Source organism: Pseudophryne corroboree (assembly GCF_028390025.1).
Source record: "Pseudophryne corroboree isolate aPseCor3 chromosome 3 unlocalized genomic scaffold, aPseCor3.hap2 SUPER_3_unloc_9, whole genome shotgun sequence".
In the NCBI taxonomy this organism is placed as follows: domain Eukaryota; kingdom Metazoa; phylum Chordata; class Amphibia; order Anura; family Myobatrachidae; genus Pseudophryne; species Pseudophryne corroboree.
Window position 1 is genome coordinate 3,038,595 of NW_026967585.1, and position 18,419 is coordinate 3,057,013.

An 18,419-nucleotide genomic window follows, 5' to 3' on the forward strand; every position below is an offset into this window, starting at 1 on the left:
TGTCTTCCCCCCACTTCTGCCACCTGCCCTGTCTCCCCCCCTACTGCCACCCGCCCTATCTCCACCCCCTACTGCCACCTGCCCTATCTCCCCCCTACTTCCACCCGCCCTGTCTCCCCCCCACTACTGCCACCCGCCCTGTCTCTCCCCACTACTTCCACCCGCCCTGTCTCCCCCCACTTCTGCCACCCGCCCTGTCTCCCCCCCACTACTGCCACCCGCCCTGTCTCTCCCCCCTACTTCCACCCGCCCTGTCTCCCCCCACTTCTGCCACCCGCCCTGTCTCCCCCCCACTACTGCCACCCGCCCTGTCTCTCCCCACTACTGCCACCCGCCCTGTCTCTCCCCACTACTGCCACCCGCCCTGTCTTCCCCCCACTTCTGCCACCTGCCCTGTCTCCCCCCCACAACTGCCATCCACCCTGTCTCACCCCACTACTGCCACCACTGTCTCCCCCACTACTGCCATCCACCCTGTCTCCCCAACTACTGCAATCCACCATCTCCCCCCTCTCCTTCCACTACTGCCACCGCCCTGTCTCCCCCCTAGTGCCACCGCCATCTCCCCCACTACTGCCACCACCCCATCTACACCAACTGCCACCCACCCTGCCTCACCCCACTACTGCTACCCGCCCTGTCGCCCCCCACTACTGCCACCCGCTTTGTCACCCCACATTACTGCCACCCGCTATGTCACCACCATCTCCACCACTATAGCCACTGCTCCATCTCTCCCCGCAGTCCTTCATCTGCAGGTAGAAGAAAGCAGGGCAGTAAGGAGGCAGAAGCTGCTTCTGGTACCATGGACCCTGGTCATGTAGGACTCGGAGAGTCAGTAAGATTATGTAATAGGTGCCTACAGTAAGTCAGTAAGGAGGCAGAAGCTGCTTCTGGTACATGGACCCTGGTCATGTAGGGCTCGGAGAGTCAGTAAGATTATGTAATAGAGACACCATCTTACAGGCAGCCGGTGAAGGGAGTAGAGAACGGGTGTTATGTGGCAGTAACAGGCCGGTTAGGTAACAGCCTGGCTGCTGCATTCTGTACAAGCTACAAGCGGTGCAATTCGTTTGCTGGGAGACCCAGGTAGAGGACATTGCAGTAGTTTATGTGTGATGATACAAGTGCATGTATGACATCAGGTAGATCTTCTGAGGGAAATAAGTGCTGGAGTATGGCTATGTTCCTCAGATGAGGATCTGATTGTGGCTGATACCTGATGTGTAAGTGTCACTCCACCATCCAGGACACCAAGCTTCCGCACAGGATCAGCATTTTGTAACTCTGAACCCCTAAGCGTGTCTGGTTGGTTTTGCAAAGCTGAGCTGTAGCCCTGCCCTTTGTTGGTGAGCTTCTATCATAAGGACCTGTTTCACCAGGACTGAGTCACAGCCAACTGGCATCACCCACACCTGGAGCTCAACTAGACAACCATTTAGGATTGGTACTGGGTTCTCAATACCTAGAGCAAAGATAGGTCCTCTGCATAGCAGTAGTAGATGAGGACATGACATCTGATTATTTCACCCATGTCACGATCCGGGTATCTGGACGCCATTACTTACCCTTCAGATGCCTCCTAAGGCGGGCTCAGCGTTCCAGGACCGGATTCCGCTGTTCCTGAGTTTCCACATGCAGAGTGGTCTTTTCATCAGCCGCGGCCTCCGCTGTGCCCGCGTGGTTAAATGTGCATCTATCAGCCTGGCGTCTCCTGTCTCCGGTGGCCGACGCCGCCATTACTGTTTCCCAGACCACATGGATTACAAACCAAACTTCCCTCCAAGTGTCTGCATGGGCGCAGCCATCTTGGATTCTGTCATCTGATCATTTCCACCAATCTGCTGTCTGTGTTGTTGATTTGCATAATTGCCTAGCCAACCCCTTCCTTGCTGCAGGTATAAGTAAGCTGTACCTGAGCAAGGAAGACGTCAGTGCTTTGGTTGTCAAACCTAGTTCCTGTTTGTCTCTCTTCTATGATTGTCTTCCAGGTTCCAGCTCCTGTCTCAAGACTTCCACCATAGAGACCCGCACCAGCATTCCACCTGCGGTGTAGCCTGACTCTCCAATCCATTGTGGATTCATCTGTTTCCAGCTACAACACTACCTGCTTCCAGCCTCAGCTTCCAGCAGAGTACAGCTTCCCTTAAAGGGCCGGTGTCCTTTCTACACTTTACCACTCTCCACCGGAATTATTATTTCTCCGCTCTCAAGTTCTACATTTCAGTTCACATTTCATCGCTCCCAAAGTTCATTTATTATTTAACTGGTTCCAGCCAGTATCCACTCCGTGCTAACAACAGTCTGGTTCCAGCCAGTATCCACAGCAGCTGTTTTACCTTCAGCAACCCAGCTCTTCCTGGAACACCAGCTGGTACAATCCTGGGTTATCTCCATTGCTACAGCCGGGCCTGGTAAGGACTTTCCATCTAGAAGATCATAAGAACTATCTCACACTACCAGTGCCCTGTGGCTCCTGCCATGCTGTAGTACTCAGGAACTGTATTTATTCTTTGCTGACTTTTACGTTTTCTTTTATTGCTGCTGTGATGCGGAGTTGTCATAATAAACATCATTGACTTTTATCTAAGTTGTCGTGGTCACGCCTTCGGGCAGTTATTATTCATGTTACTTACATGTCCAGGGGTCTGATACAACCTCCCAGGTTCTGGTACATCTCAGCCCCTACAACTGAGGCTGCCTCCCGTCAGCTCAGGCCCTCAGTTGTGACAGTAAGCACTGACCTAATGAATCCAGCCGGAGACCAGGATCAAGCGGCCAGGCCGATGCAAGAACTGGCAGCCCGACTAGAACATCAGGAGGCTGCACAGGGCCACATCATCCGCTGTCTCCAGGATCTCTCTACTCGGCTGGATGGGATTCAGACAACTCTCCGTGGATCAGGCGCGTCTGGTGCGTCAACCACAGTGACTCCAGCTATAACTCCACCCACCTTACCCATTTCTGCTCCACGTCTTCATCTTCCAACGCCAGCAAAATTTGACGGATCTCCAAGATTCTGCAGGGGATTTCTCAACCAGTGTGAGATTCAGTTTGAGCTACAACCTGGCAATTTTCCCAGTGACCGTACAAAAATTGCCTACATTATTTCTCTTCTCAGTGGCTCAGCCCTTGATTGGGCATCACCGTTATGGGAGAGGTCCGACACCCTGCTATCTTCTTACACTGCATTTGTGTCAACATTCAGGCGCATCTTCGACGAGCCAGGCCGGGTAACTTCAGCTTCGTCTGAGATTCTCCGTTTACGCCAGGAATCACGTACTGTAGGACAATATCTTATACAGTTCCAGATCCTGGCATCCGAACTGGCATGGAACGACGAGGCCCTGTATGCTGCATTCTGGCATGGTTTATCCGAGCGTATTAAAGATGAGTTAGCTACCAGAGACTTACCCTCCAAGTTAGATGAGCTAATCTCACTTTGTACGAAAGTTGACTTACGTTTCAGAGAGAGAGCAACTGAGCGTGGAAGATCATCTGCTCCAAAATCTTCTACTCCTCCTCCTCGCCAACTGTCACCAACTACAGATGAACCCATGCAAATTGGCCGTTCCCGTTTAACTCCTGCTGAGCGCCGAAGACGTCTCTCCGAGTTTCTCTGTCTGTATTGTGCAGCTCCGTCTCACACCATTAATGCCTGTCCCAAACGTCCGGGAAACTCCAAATCCTAGCTCGCCAAGGAGAGGGCCGGCTAGGAGTAATGATCTCCTCTCCATCTCCTCAAGATTGTAACCTCCCAGTCTCGCTTCAAGTTGCTCAACGTTATCAGAACGTCATTGCCCTCCTGGATTCCGGAGCAGCTGGGAACTTTATTACTGAAGCCTATGTTAAACAGTGGTCCCTACCCACCGAGAGACTTCCTTCGTCCTTTTCCTTAACTGCTGTGGATGGCAGTAAAATTTTTGATACAGTTATTTCTCTAAGGACTCTACCAGTTCGTCTGAGAGTGGGAGTTCTTCATTCCGAACTTATTTCATTTTTAGTGATTCCAAGAGCCACACATCCTGTGGTCCTGGGCCTTCCATGGCTCCGTCTTCACAATCCTACAATTGATTGGACGACTACGCAAATCCTGGCATGGGGTTCCTCCTGTACTAAGACATGTTTGTTTAAAGTGTTGCCTGTCTGTTCTTCCTCCCCCAGGTCGTCTGATGTTCCACCTCCTCCATATCAAGATTTCACGGATGTGTTCAGTAAAGCATCTGCTGATATCCTTCCTCCTCATAGAGAATGGGACTGCCCGATTGATCTCGTTCCAGGGAAGGTTCCACCTCGAGGCCGAACTTATCCGTTGTCTCTCCCCGAGACACATTCTATGGAGGAATACATTAAAGAGAACCTAGCAAAGGGGTTCATTCGACCTTCTTCTTCTCCAGCCGGCGCAGGCTTCTTTTTTGTAAAGAAGAAAGATGGTGGTCTGCGGCCGTGCATCGACTACAGAGGTTTGAACGACATTACCATCAAGAACCGCTATCCTTTACCCCTGATTACTGAGCTCTTTGACAGAGTTAGCGGAGCTACCATCTTTACAAAGCTGGACCTGAGAGGTGCATACAATCTCATCCGGATCCGTGAGGGTGACGAGTGGAAGACCGCATTTAACACCCGTGACGGACATTATGAGTACCTCGTCATGCCCTTCGGATTGAGCAATGCTCCAGCTGTCTTCCAGCATTTCGTCAATGAGATCTTCAGAGACATTCTATACCGTCATGTCGTGGTCTATCTAGATGATATCCTCATTTTTGCCAACGATTTAGAGGAACATCGTTTCTGGGTAAAGGAGGTTCTGTCCCGTCTCCGTGTCAATCATCTCTACTGCAAATTAGAGAAATGCGTCTTTGAAGTCAAGTCCATTCCGTTTCTAGGGTACATTGTGTCCGGTTCCGGACTAGAGATGGATCCTGAGAAACTACAAGCAATCCAGAATTGGCCGGTACCCTTAACCCTCAAAGGGGTCCAGAGGTTCTTAGGGTTCGCCAATTATTGCCGAAAGTTTATACGAGACTTTTCCACCATTGTGGCGCCTATTACTGCTTTCACCAAGAAGGGTGCTAACCCGTCCAAGTGGTCTGAAGAAGCCATGCAAGCTTTTCATCTTTTAAAACAGAGGTTCATCTCTGCACCTGTCCTGAAACAGCCTGACATCGACTCTCCTTTCATCTTAGAGGTGGATGCCTCCTCCGTTGGAGTAGGAGCGGTGTTATCTCAGAGGGCTAAAGATGGTCATTTACATCCTTGCAGTTTCTTCTCACGGAAGTTCTCCCCAGCGGAGCGCAACTATGCCATTGGCGACCAGGAGTTGCTAGCCATCAAGCTCGCTCTAGAGGAGTGGAGATATCTGTTGGAGGGAGCTTCTCATTCAATCACCATCCTTACAGACCACAAGAACCTTCTATATCTAAAAGGCGCACAATGTCTCAACCCTCGTCAGGCCAGATGGGCACTTTTCTTTTCCAGGTTCGACTTTAAACTCCAGTTCTGTCCGGGCTCTCAGAATCGCAAGGCCGATGCCCTTTCCCGCTCATGGGAGCAAGAAAATGAGTCAGAGTCTTCAGACAAGCATCCTATTATAAATCCGTTGGCATTCTCCACGGTAGGGATGGACTCTACGCCCCCATTAGGGAAAAGTTTTGTGAAGCCGACACTAAGGAAGAAGCTCATGCATTGGGCCCATGCTTCCCGTTTTGCCGGACATACAGGTATCCAAAAAACCCTGGAGTTTATCTCTAGGTCCTATTGGTGGCCAACTCTGAAAAAGGACGTTTTGGAGTTTATTGCATCTTGCCCAAAGTGTGCTCAACATAAAGTATCCCGCCAGTCGCCTGCGGGGCAACTGGTTCCACTATCTGTTCCCCGTCGACCATGGACCCATTTGTCGATGGATTTTATTACAGATTTGCCCATGTGCAACAAGTTCAATACCATCTGGGTGGTAGTTGACCGGTTCACCAAGATGGCACACTTCATTCCTCTCACCGGTCTTCCGTCAGCTTCCAAGTTGGCTCAAGTATTCATACAAGAGATCTTCCGACTCCACGGTCTTCCAGAAGAAATTATCTCAGATCGAGGAGTTCAATTCACAGCCAAATTCTGGCGAAGTTTATGTCAAGTCCTCCAAGTCAAGTTAAAGTTTTCCACGGCTTACCATCCTCAGACCAATGGTCAAACTGAGAGGGTGAATCAGGACTTGGAAGCCTTCCTCCGCATCTATGTGTCCTCCTCTCAAGATGACTGGGTTCAATTACTTCCCTGGGCCGAGTTCTGTCATAACAACCAGTATCATTCTTCATCTTCCTCAACACCATTCTTCACCAACTTTGGATTCCACCCTAAAGTCCCTGAGTTCCAACCGCTTCCAGCAACTTCTGTTCCCGCCTTGGATATCACCTTGCATCAGTTTGCCAATATCTGGAAGAGCGTACGATCAGCTCTGCTCAAGGCATCGTTCAGGTACAAGAAGTTTGCGGATAAGAAGCGTCGAGCAGTTCCTGCTCTCAAGGTGGGTGATCGGGTATGGTTATCCACGAAGAATTTGAGGTTAAGAGTTCCCAGTATGAAGTTTGCACCTCGCTACATCGGTCCTTTTAAAATTGATCAAGTCATCAATCCTGTTGCTTACAGACTCCAGTTACCTCCCTTCTTAAAAATACCCAGGACATTCCATGTTTCCCTGTTGAAACCGCTAATCTTGAATCGGTTTCATTCCTCACTTCCACCAACTCCGAAAGTCCAAACTCAACGAGGCGTTGAGTATGAAGTGGCCAAGATCCTGGACTCACGTCACCGTTACGGTCAACTTCAGTATCTCATTGACTGGAAGGGCTATGGTCCTGAAGAACGCTCTTGGACCAATGCCTCTGACGTCCATGCTCCTGCCTTGGTCCGAAATTTCCACGCAAAGTTTCCTTTAAAGCCTAAGAAGTGTCCTGGGGCCACTCCTAAAGGGGGGGGTGCTGTCACGATCCGGGTATCTGGACGCCATTACTTACCCTTCAGATGCCTCCTAAGGCGGGCTCAGCGTTCCAGGACCGGATTCCGCTGTTCCTGAGTTTCCACATGTAGAGTGGTCTTTTCATCAGCCGCGGCCTCCGCTGTGCCCGCGTGGTTAAATGTGCATCTATCAGCCTGGCGTCTCCTGTCTCCGGTGGCCGGCGCCGCCATTACTGTTTCCCAGACCACATGGATTACAAACTTCCCTCCAAGTGTCTGCATGGGCGCAGCCATCTTGGATTCTGTCATCTGATCATTTCCACCAATCTGCTGTCTGTGTTGTTGATTTGCATAATTGCCTAGCCAACCCCTTCCTTGCTGCAGGTATAAGTAAGCTGTACCTGAGCAAGGAAGACGTCAGTGCTTTGGTTGTCAAACCTAGTTCCTGTTTGTCTCTCTTCTATGATTGTCTTCCAGGTTCCAGCTCCTGTCTCAAGACTTCCACCATAGAGACCCGCACCAGCATTCCACCTGCGGTGTAGCCTGACTCTCCAATCCATTGTGGATTCATCTGTTTCCAGCTACAACACTACCTGCTTCCAGCCTCAGCTTCCAGCAGAGTACAGCTTCCCTTAAAGGGCCGGTGTCCTTTCTACACTTTACCACTCTCCACCGGAATTATTATTTCTCCGCTCTCAAGTTCTACATTTCAGTTCACATTTCATCGCTCCCAAAGTTCATTTATTATTTAACTGGTTCCAGCCAGTATCCACTCCGTGCTAACAACAGTCTGGTTCCAGCCAGTATCCACAGCAGCTGTTTTACCTTCAGCAACCCAGCTCTTCCTGGAACACCAGCTGGTACAATCCTGGGTTATCTCCATTGCTACAGCCGGGCCTGGTAAGGACTTTCCATCTAGAAGATCATAAGAACTATCTCACACTACCAGTGCCCTGTGGCTCCTGCCATGCTGTAGTACTCAGGAACTGTATTTATTCTTTGCTGACTTTTACGTTTTCTTTTATTGCTGCTGTGATGCGGAGTTGTCATAATAAACATCATTGACTTTTATCTAAGTTGTCGTGGTCACGCCTTCGGGCAGTTATTATTCATGTTACTTACATGTCCAGGGGTCTGATACAACCTCCCAGGTTCCGGTACATCTCAGCCCCTACAACTGAGGCTGCCTCCCGTCAGCTCAGGCCCTCAGTTGTGACAACCCAGTGGTAACATGTATATTGCAAAAAACATAGGATAGGATAAGAACCTTAAAGAACGCATGGCAATGATGAGTATACTACAGAAGATTAAAATGGTTCCGCACCTGAGTGATATCTATTGTATGCAACAAGAGATGATTTATTTCTCAGAGTATAGAAATGGCCTCTCACCTGTGTGACTTCGCTGATGTCTAACGAGATGTGATTTTTGTGTAAAACATTTCCCGCACTCAGCGCAAGAAAATGGCTTCTCACCTGTGTGACTTTGCTGATGTCTAACAAAATTTGATTTGTGTGCAAAACCTTTCCCACACTCAGAACATGGAAATGCCTTCTCACCTGTGTGACTTTGCTGATGGGTAACAAGTCGTGATTTGTGTGTAAAACATTTCCCGCACTCAGAGCAAGAAAATGGCTTCTTAGCTGTGTGACTTCTGTGATGTATATCAAGATCTGATTTACATGCAAAACATTTCCCACACTCAGAACATGGAAAAGGCTTCTCACCTGTGTGACTGCGCAGATGTGTAACAAGTTGTGATTTACTTACACAACATTTCCCACACTCAGAACATGGAAATGGCTTCTCACCTGTGTGATTTCTGTGATGTATAACAAGATGTGATTTACTTACACAACATTTCCCACACTCAGAACATGGAAATGGCTTCTCACCTGTGTGACTTCTGTGATGTATAACAAGAGCTGATTTGTGTGAAAAACATTTCCCACACTCAGAACATGGGAATGCCTTCTCACCTGTGTGACTTTGCTGATGAGTAACAAGTTGTGATTTCCATGTAAAACATTTCCCACACTCAGAACATTGAAATGCCTTCTCACCTGTGTGACTTTGCTGATGGGTAACAAGTTGTGATTTTTGTGTAAAACATTTCCCGCATTCAGAGCAAGAAAATGGCTTCTCACCTGTGTGACTTCTCTGATGTATAACAAGTTTGGATTTCCAGGTAAAACTTTTCCCGCACTCAGAGCAAGAAAATGGCTTCTCACCTGTGTGCTTTCTTTGATGTCTAACAAGATATGATTTAAGTGCAAAACATTTTCCGCACTCAGAACATGGAAATGGCTTCTCACCTGTGTGACTTCTCTGATGTATAACAAGATGTGTTTTCTGTGTAAAACATTTCGCACACTCAGAGCAAGAAAATGGCTTAGCATCTGTGTGACTTCTGTTATGTCTAACAAGAACTGATTTGTGTGCAAAACATTTCCCACACTCAGAACATGGAAATGCTTTCTCACCTGTGTGACTTTGCTGATGGGTAGCAAGTTGTGATTTGTGTGCAAAACATTTCCCACACTCAGAGCAAGAAAATGGTTTCTCACCTGTGTGACTTCTGTTATGTATAACAAGATGTGATTTAGTTAAATAAGATTTCCCACACTCAGAGCAAGAAAATGGCTTCTCACCTGTGTGACTTCTCTGATGCATAACAAGATGTGAGTTTTGTGTAAAACATTTCCCACACTCAGAACATGGAAATTGCTTCTCACCTGTGTGACTTCTCTGATGTAAAACAAGTCGTGATTTGTATGTAAAACATTTCCCACACTCAGAACATGGATATGACTTCTCACCTGTGTGACTTCGCTGATGTGTAATAAGATCTGATTTTGTAGTAAAACATTTCGAACACTCAGAACATGGAAATGGCTTCTCACCTGTGTGACTTCTCTGATGTATAACAAGATGTGATTTGTATGTAAAACATTTCCCACACTCTGAACATATCAGTGGCCTCTCACCTGCCTTACCCGTGTGTGGGTTAATAGGCTTTGTGTTCTTTGTAAAACATTTGGCATCTATAGAACAGGGAAACACTGTATCTACTCTCAGAGCTGTAACAGATGCACCAATATCAGAGTGATCAGGAGAACATTTCCAAGGATCAGAGGGATCAGCTGATAGAGCTGGATGTATAATTGGGGTAATGGGGTTATCTCCTGGAGAATCCTGTCTACTGTCATTATCTTTTATGTCACAATCCAGGGATAACATTAGATGTCCTTCTGAGATATTCCTGCTTGTGTGTCCATCTGCTGGAAATAAAATACATTATGGAAATGTGACATTTTCTGTAACAATATTAATCTTGTAAACAATAGGAGAAGACGACTCTCTGGGACACTTAATTGTAAATGTGTGTGTATAATAAAACATAACTTTTAATGAAGGCTTTATAATATTGTGTCTCAGACTATCATTGTGTCCACCCTCCTGAGAACACTCACAATAACAAATGTAATATTATAATAAGACTTATAGGCCCTAAACACTGGCCGATATACTGAAAGATATGAACAATCTCGTTCATAAATGAATGAGAACTCGTTCATATCTTTCAGTGTGGAGACTCCAGCGATGAACGATGCGCGTCCCCGCGCTCGTTCATCGCTGGTCTCCCGTCGGCTGTGCATGCAGGCCAATATGGACGATCTCGTCCATATTAGCCTGCACTTCAATGGAGCCGCGTGACGGGGGAGTGAAGAAACTTCACTACCCCCGTCACTGCTCCCCCGCCGCCGGGTCGCTCGTCGGCCGTATCCGCCATCGGGCAGCTCGGCGGCGGGTCGGCCAGTGAGTAGGGCCCTTTAGATATATCTCTCTCTTGTACTGGTAACTAACCATGAAGTATAAATGGAGATGTAGTCACTCGCCAAGTCCTATGTCAGCACCAATGTAAAACAATGGATGGGGAACATATCGTACGAATTGGAGATTCTAGATGAACAATAACATCAGTCGTATGAGCTGATGGATCAGAGAAATGTCTCCTAACGTTACTCCTGGAAGCATTGGTAAGGTAGCATTCCTTTATGTGTGTGCTCATACGCTGGTAAGCCTGTACATGTGTTACTCACCCTTATATAAGGTATATTGCTACAGCAGAGTAGGTGTGGAACAAGGTATTTTACATGCAATACACCCATATAATAACCTTCAATTATAATCATCTGCTAGGTTATAATCCACTGTAACACCCCCATCATGAGTTTTACCTCTATATTCTCTTAATAGTAATAAGAACGATGTGTGTACGGTAAGTATGATACAGAGAATTACATATCAGAATGTATACAGCTGCCGCCATACTTCTGCTTCTCATACGTGTGCTACTGGCAGCAGTGAACATCTGAGTGAGAGTGCAGGGAAGACAGCAGAGTCTGATGAGAAAGAGATTGGATCTGCCTTTGCAGGGATGTACCACACCTGTCACCCCTGTTAGTATATAAAATAATAAATAAGAGGGGCCTGAGTCCATCCAGACGTGCTTTCTTAGCTCTCCTCACTATGGGGGACATGTACTAAGCAGTGTTAAAAGTGGAGAAGTTGCCCATAGTAACCAATCAGCTGCTCAGTATAGTTTTATAGTATGCAAATTATAAATGTTACATCAATGCTGATTGGTTGCCATGGGCAACTTCTCTACTGGCTCACTTCACTTTTATCACTGCTTAGAACATCTCCCCGTAAGTGGCTTCTTATCTACCCTACCTGATAGCTCTCAGCCGACGCTGGGATCAAGACCCAATCTATTAAGTCGTCCACTCCTACTGGCCTAAAGCCGCTCACTCCGGGCACTGTTCACTGCCGCAGCCTAGTGCCGCCGCTGAAGCCACGGGCTGTAGTCTGGGAATAAGTGCGCCCAGTCTTTCCTGCATACTCCGGATACCTGACTTGGAGGCGATTTTGCCTCAGGTGGGAGCACTTGCTCTCCTGCTTCTGCTGGGTATAGAACGGGCTGCCCACAGTCACCAGAGCCCTGCAGGGATATTAGGAAGTGAGGTGGCTGCCATTTTGGATCCTGGTGCCCGGCCATCGCATGCTTTGCTTCAATAAGGTTTAAAATTAATATAAGCTGCTAAATAAGTGTCCTGACGGCTGGACCGTGGTCAATACACTAAATTGAAGCATTTGCCTGGAGGTGAAACTGCCTTCTATTTATATGGTTCCATTATAATCTACTTCCTCTCAGTCTACATGCAGAGCCCAGTATCAAGTATAGTCTGAGTACAGCGCATTACACTCTGATTACAACCTCACAGTATATTATTTTGTGGATTTATTCACTGAATATATTTTGCCATTTGTGTCTCTCTGGGCTGAGTACTTCACGTCTGTGATCACGCTGACCTCTAGTGGAATTTCTCGCTCATTACTGTGTTATTTGAGTTGCATTACATCATGTTTACTTGAAATTTTAGCTCGGATACCCCCGTCACCCCGACAAAGAATGTCATTTTGAACTGAGTCATCTTGATGTAACCTCCTGACAGCGTACTACTGCTACTTTTATTTATAGATTGTATTTTCCTATCTCTGAGAGGTCAGTCCCTTTGTAACCAGCTTATGGGGGTCATTCCGAGATGATCGCTCGTTAGCAACTTTTTGCTGTGCTGCAATCAGATAGTCGCCACCTAAGGGGGAGTGTATTTTCGCTTTGCAAGTGTGCGAATGTTTTTGCAGCAGACGGCACAAAAAAGTTTGTTGCAGTTTCTGAGTAGCTCTGGACATACTCAGCCGCTGCGATCTCTTCAGACTTTTTGGTCCCGGAATTGACGTCAGACACCCGCCCTGCAAACGCTTGGACACGCCTGCGTTTTTCCAAACACTCCCAGAAAACGGTCAGTTGACACCCATAAACGCCCTCTTTCTGTCAATCACCTTGCGATCGGCTGTGCGAATTGATTCTTCGCTAAATCCATTGCCCATCACCAATCCTCTTTGTACCGGTACGACTCACCTGCGCATTGCGGTGCATACATGTGCGGTTTTGATGAGTTTTAACCTGATCGCAGCGCTGAAAAAAAGTTGCTAGAGAGATCAACTCGGAGTGACCCCTCATGCCTCCAAAAAAGGTTAAAAAGTACCAAATTGGCCCCACCTGTCCATCTCTTTGGTACCTCAAATTCAGGTGGTCCTTCTGAGACCGCTACAACATCATCTGCTTCTACTTGTCAGTCGCACAGCCCAGCTGTAATGGCTGAAAACGTCTTAAGACACTCTAGCTGGTCCTGTTACTCTACGCTCTATACATTCTATGTTATTTACATTTAAGGACTGAAAACCTCAGAACTTAACTCTAATATTTGAAGCTTTGGGGTCAGATATCAGTGAGATTGGCACTCGTACAGACTAAGATGAAAGAGATTGTTGCATCTCACAAAGATCTGATTTCAGCACATGACACCTTTCAGGAAGACATGGTCTCTATTCATGATAAAGTCATTGATTTAGAAGACTGGTCTCGGAGAAATAATATCAGAATAATGGGCGTTCTGGATTCTGTTACAAATGCTGAGCTTTATGATTATGCCACGGTCCTCTTTTCAGAAACTTCTACGAAGGCTTCTGCCGCTGACCTTCTTATTGATAGGATCCATAGACTCCCAAAGTCCAAACAGGCCCCTATCCAAGCACCGAGGGACACTCTGCTCAGGGTCCACTTTTTTCATATTAAAGAACACATTCTACAGGCTGCTTTGTATTCCTCATCCACAGCTGAGTGCCTAAATAATCTGCAGATATTTCCAAATATTTCTCCTGTGACACTGGCCAAAAGGCGTCTATTCCACCCAAGGAAATGTGCAATACAAATGGGGCTTTCCTACTAAGCTTATTGTAATGCGAAACGGCGCCTTCGCAGTGATACCTTCACCCGAGGATGGTCCTACTATTCTGAAAAATTGGGACATTCCTGTTGACAGTCCTTCATGACACTTTACCTAAACCAATCCCGGAGGAGTTGTCTTCCGTCTCGAAGTAATATGCTAAAGGAGTAAGACTGTTAGAGACACTCAGAGTCTGTTTCCTACTGTAACATGTGCCAACCGGGACTAAGTTACTGGGCATGGATCTATTTTTGGCCCAGATTTATTTGCTCTTGTTATGGGTATAAAATGTATCTTTTTATCTTTATTTCCTGTGCTATTTAATTGCTATATGGTATATGGTCCGACATTGTTTCCACCATTACATTTCATAATACCTTTCTAGAATGTTTGGGTGTTCAGGTAAAGCATGACTGATTCGTCTAACATCCTGTTGCCCTTATAACGGTGTTGGTGGAACCTACATTGGATATCAGACCATGTTCTTGGCCTTTACCTCCTTTGGATACATTGGTTACATTGAGATTTGAGATTTCTTTGTACAATTGTTACTATGATGACTAGATTTTGCACTGTCATATGGCTAATTGGGGTAGTCAGTGGGTTTCCCTCTTAGGCCCGACTGCCACCTTTTTCCACCTTTCTGTCACGGTTCCCTAGTGACGGAATCTCTAGTTCCTTTATGGACGCTATTTCTGATTGTCTTTCATTTTTCTTCCCTATTTTATTAATTTTTTTCTGTTATTTGATAGTTTGAAGTATGCACACGTCCTACAGACTCTATTGGACTTCACACAGATGATCCTAGATGTTTCATTTGGTAGACTTACCATTGTTAACTCTCTTTCCGCGAGGTACATTGCAGTATCCACAGGAAAATATTGGGGTGGGATCTTGATCCAGAGGCACAAACAGGCTAAAGCTTTAGGCTGTCCCAGGATGCATTGGGGCCTCCTCTATAACTCCACCTCCAGACACTGGAGCTCAGTTTTGTTTAACCAGTCCAATGCAGGAGCAGGTAAAAGAGAAGGCAGATGTTAGTCACATAGAACCACATTCTCATGACAGGAGAAGGGACAAGCGGCTAACGCCATACAAACCTACAGAAGCTAGGTGCGTCAGGGTGGGCGCCCTGTGGAACCAATGTACCTCACAGAAAGAGCTGTAACAATGGCAAGTCTACCATAACTCTCCTTTTCTGCAGCAGGATACATTGGTTTCCACAGGAAAACATTGGCGACGTTCCTCAAGGGAGGGGACGCACCTTAACGGGCATGAGAACGTGGCATCCAAAGGAAGCATCCTGGGAGGCAGAAGTATAAAAGACATAGAACCTAATAAACATGTTCACTGAGGACCACGTAGCCGCCTTCCACAATTGTTCTGCAGATGCGCCACGGTGAGCCGCCCAAGAGGGTTCAACAGACAGATTAGAATGGGCTTTAATAGCAGCAGGATCTGGAAGTCCAGCTTGCGCATAAGCTTGTGCAATCACCATTCTAATACATCTGGCCAAAGTTTGCTTATTCGCAGGCCAGCCCCATTTGTGAAAACCAAACAGTACAAAAAGGGAATCTGACCTCCTGATAGAGGCAGTCATTTCCACATAAATACAGAGAGTCCGTACCACATCCAAACAACGGTCTTTGGAAGACTAATCTGAAGAGATAAAGGCGGGAACCACAATCTCTTGGTTAAGGTGAAAAGATGACAGCACCTTTGGCAAATAGCCAGGTCTATTTCAGAGAACTGGCCGGTCACTGTGAAAAGTCAAATAGGGTGGACGACAGGACAAAGCGCCTAAGACAGATACCCTTTTTGCAGAGGCAGTTGCCAGCAAGAACAGGACCTTGGCCATGAGCCATTTTAGGTCCACTGACTCAAGAGGTTAAAATGGAGACTCTTGCAGGACCTTTAGTGCAACAGTCAAATCCCATGGAGCCACAGGAGGGACATGGGGAGGCTGACTCCTAAGTATGCCCTGAGCGAAAATATGAACGTCAGGTATAGATGCAATTTTCCTCTGAAACCATACCGACTAGGCAGAGATGTGACCATTGAGGGTGGCCAGACGAAGACCTAGGTCAAGGCCTCGTTGCAGAAAAGCCAGGATTCTGGATGTTCTGAATTGATATGTATCATAATTCTTGTCAACACACTAGATGAAGTAAGAATTCCAGACTCTCTAATAAATCCAGGCAGATGCCAGTTTGCAGGCTTTCAGCAGAAATGCCTCAGAAAATAGCATTTTAATATACCTACTGGTAAATCCTTTTCTCGTAGTCCGTAGATAATAGTCCGTATAATGCTATCTCATCCATATCCACTACTAATTATATGAAAGATGTGGGAACAGATGCTTATTTACATTTTAAAAGTGGGCACTACATGCCCTGGAAAAAGAGCATCCCAAAAAGCCAATTCTTACGCCTCAGAAGGAATTGCTCTGATTTGACTTCTTTTAATATACAAGCCAAATCAATGATGGAGGCGTTCCTCAGTAGAGGCTATCCAAAATCACTTATTAAATCAGCACTGGATGAAGTCAGGCAACGTGAAAGGGAAGATCTACTAAGACATAAAGATAAGAGGACAGATAAAACTGTTGATATGGATGAGATAGCATTTATCTCAACATTTAATAACTGTCATTCAGAAATTAGGAATATCATTTCAAAGAATTATGGGATTTTGAGACAGGACCCACAGCTGTCCCAAATATTACATTCAAAACCCAAATTTATTTTTCGTGAGAACAAATCACTCAAAAACCTACTAGCTCCCAGTTACCTTAAAGTTATTAGAGAAAATAGGGAGGGTCTAAGTGGGGATAACAACTGGCTGAAGAACCATCAGGAAAAAATAAAAGGTTGCTTTAGATGTGGAAAAAATAAGTGTATAACTTGTAATTATATCTCTAACCGAACAAAAACATTTAAGGTTGAAACATCAGATAAATTATTTGAAATTGGGAGTTTTATTAACTGTGACACTCCATATGTCATTTATATGTTGACATGTGGGTGCGGTAAAAAATATATAGGACGAACAACAAGAACACTTAGAATTCGTTTTTTAGAACATAGTAGGAACATTGTAAATAAGATCCAGACTCATAGTGTTCCGAAACATTATTGTGATGTACACGGTGGAGATCCCAAATGCCTTAAACTTTTGGGTCTAGAACACATACCCCACACCACACGAGGGGGTGATAGATATAAGAGACTCTGCAGACAGGAGGTCTTCTGGATGTACCAAATGAACAGCATATTCCCGGAGGGCCTCAACGAGGCAGTAGAATTGAATACCGTGATTTAATGATACGCACATATCAGAATAATAACCAAATTTATGACCATAATGTTCTATATAGTAAACTATTGTAGTACCAAGAACTTATAAAATCTATATATCCCTGAAAGCAGTGTACAGGTTGATCTCCTCTTCTCTTTTCTTTCTTTCTTCTTTTTCTTTTTCCTCCTTCTTTTCTCTTTTTCCTTTTCTCCCCTCTATGGAGAGGAGATAGATACTCTCAACTCTCTCCATGAGAGAAAATAGTAAATTTAATATATATTTCTATGTAGCAGTAATTATAACTACAACAGGATATTTAATAATTTATTTCTCAGAGATTATTAAGCCAATAAGAGTCTTTAATTAAATACTCTCTGAGAAATTAATATATTTACCTATTGGTCTCTTCAAATATCTTTGATCAATATGCATATTGACATAGATAGAAAGGTTTCTAGAGGGATAAACAGGGAATTCGTTTTTCTAAATGCTCTCCAACATCATTTGTTGTATTACATCTTTATAGATTTAGAAAGCTACAGGAATAATGACATTCTCATACCACCCTTAATATATCCGAGCAGTATCTGTTTTGATAAACAAACCATTGGTTGTTAGAATTGTGGATTGGTGACCATGGCAACGGGTACGTGTGCCCGGTGTTCTATCATTATATAAATTTTTCTTTTTCCATATCCACTGCCACAGTGTGGAATAAATGGGCAATACGAAATTGTTTACATGGTACAACTGTGCCTTTATTGGTAAAAACTCATTGCTGATCAGGGATTATGTCAACGGATTTCATAGTCCGATCACATGGACTCCGCCGCCCAGCTGCTTACTACAATTCCCAGAGGCAGCAGGACGGCGCATTATCACGTGTCAGCGGACTTCATAGTCCGGTCACGTGAACTTCGCCGCCAAGCCGTTTACTACGATTCCCAGAGGCAGCGGGACGTCGCAACACCATGTGACCGGAAGATGCAAAATGGACATATTCCGCCCGTTGGAGCGCAAATGCGCTCCACCGAGCGGAAACACTACACTTATGACAGCGGGGAATATGATATTAAAAGAACTCCCCCGATAGTCATTACTATAGATCATTGCTAACAAAGTGTAGGTATGTAAATAATAAATTTTTTGTAACTAGTTTAATGGATATATGAGGTGTGATTAAACATCTTTATTCAATAAATAGGCTTCTGTGACCCGGAAGTATCACTATAGAGGTCAAACACAATGAATAGATTTGCCTTTTAGACTAAATTGTTTATCAATAAATAGAGTTTTCATCTTTGAGTCTGTCCC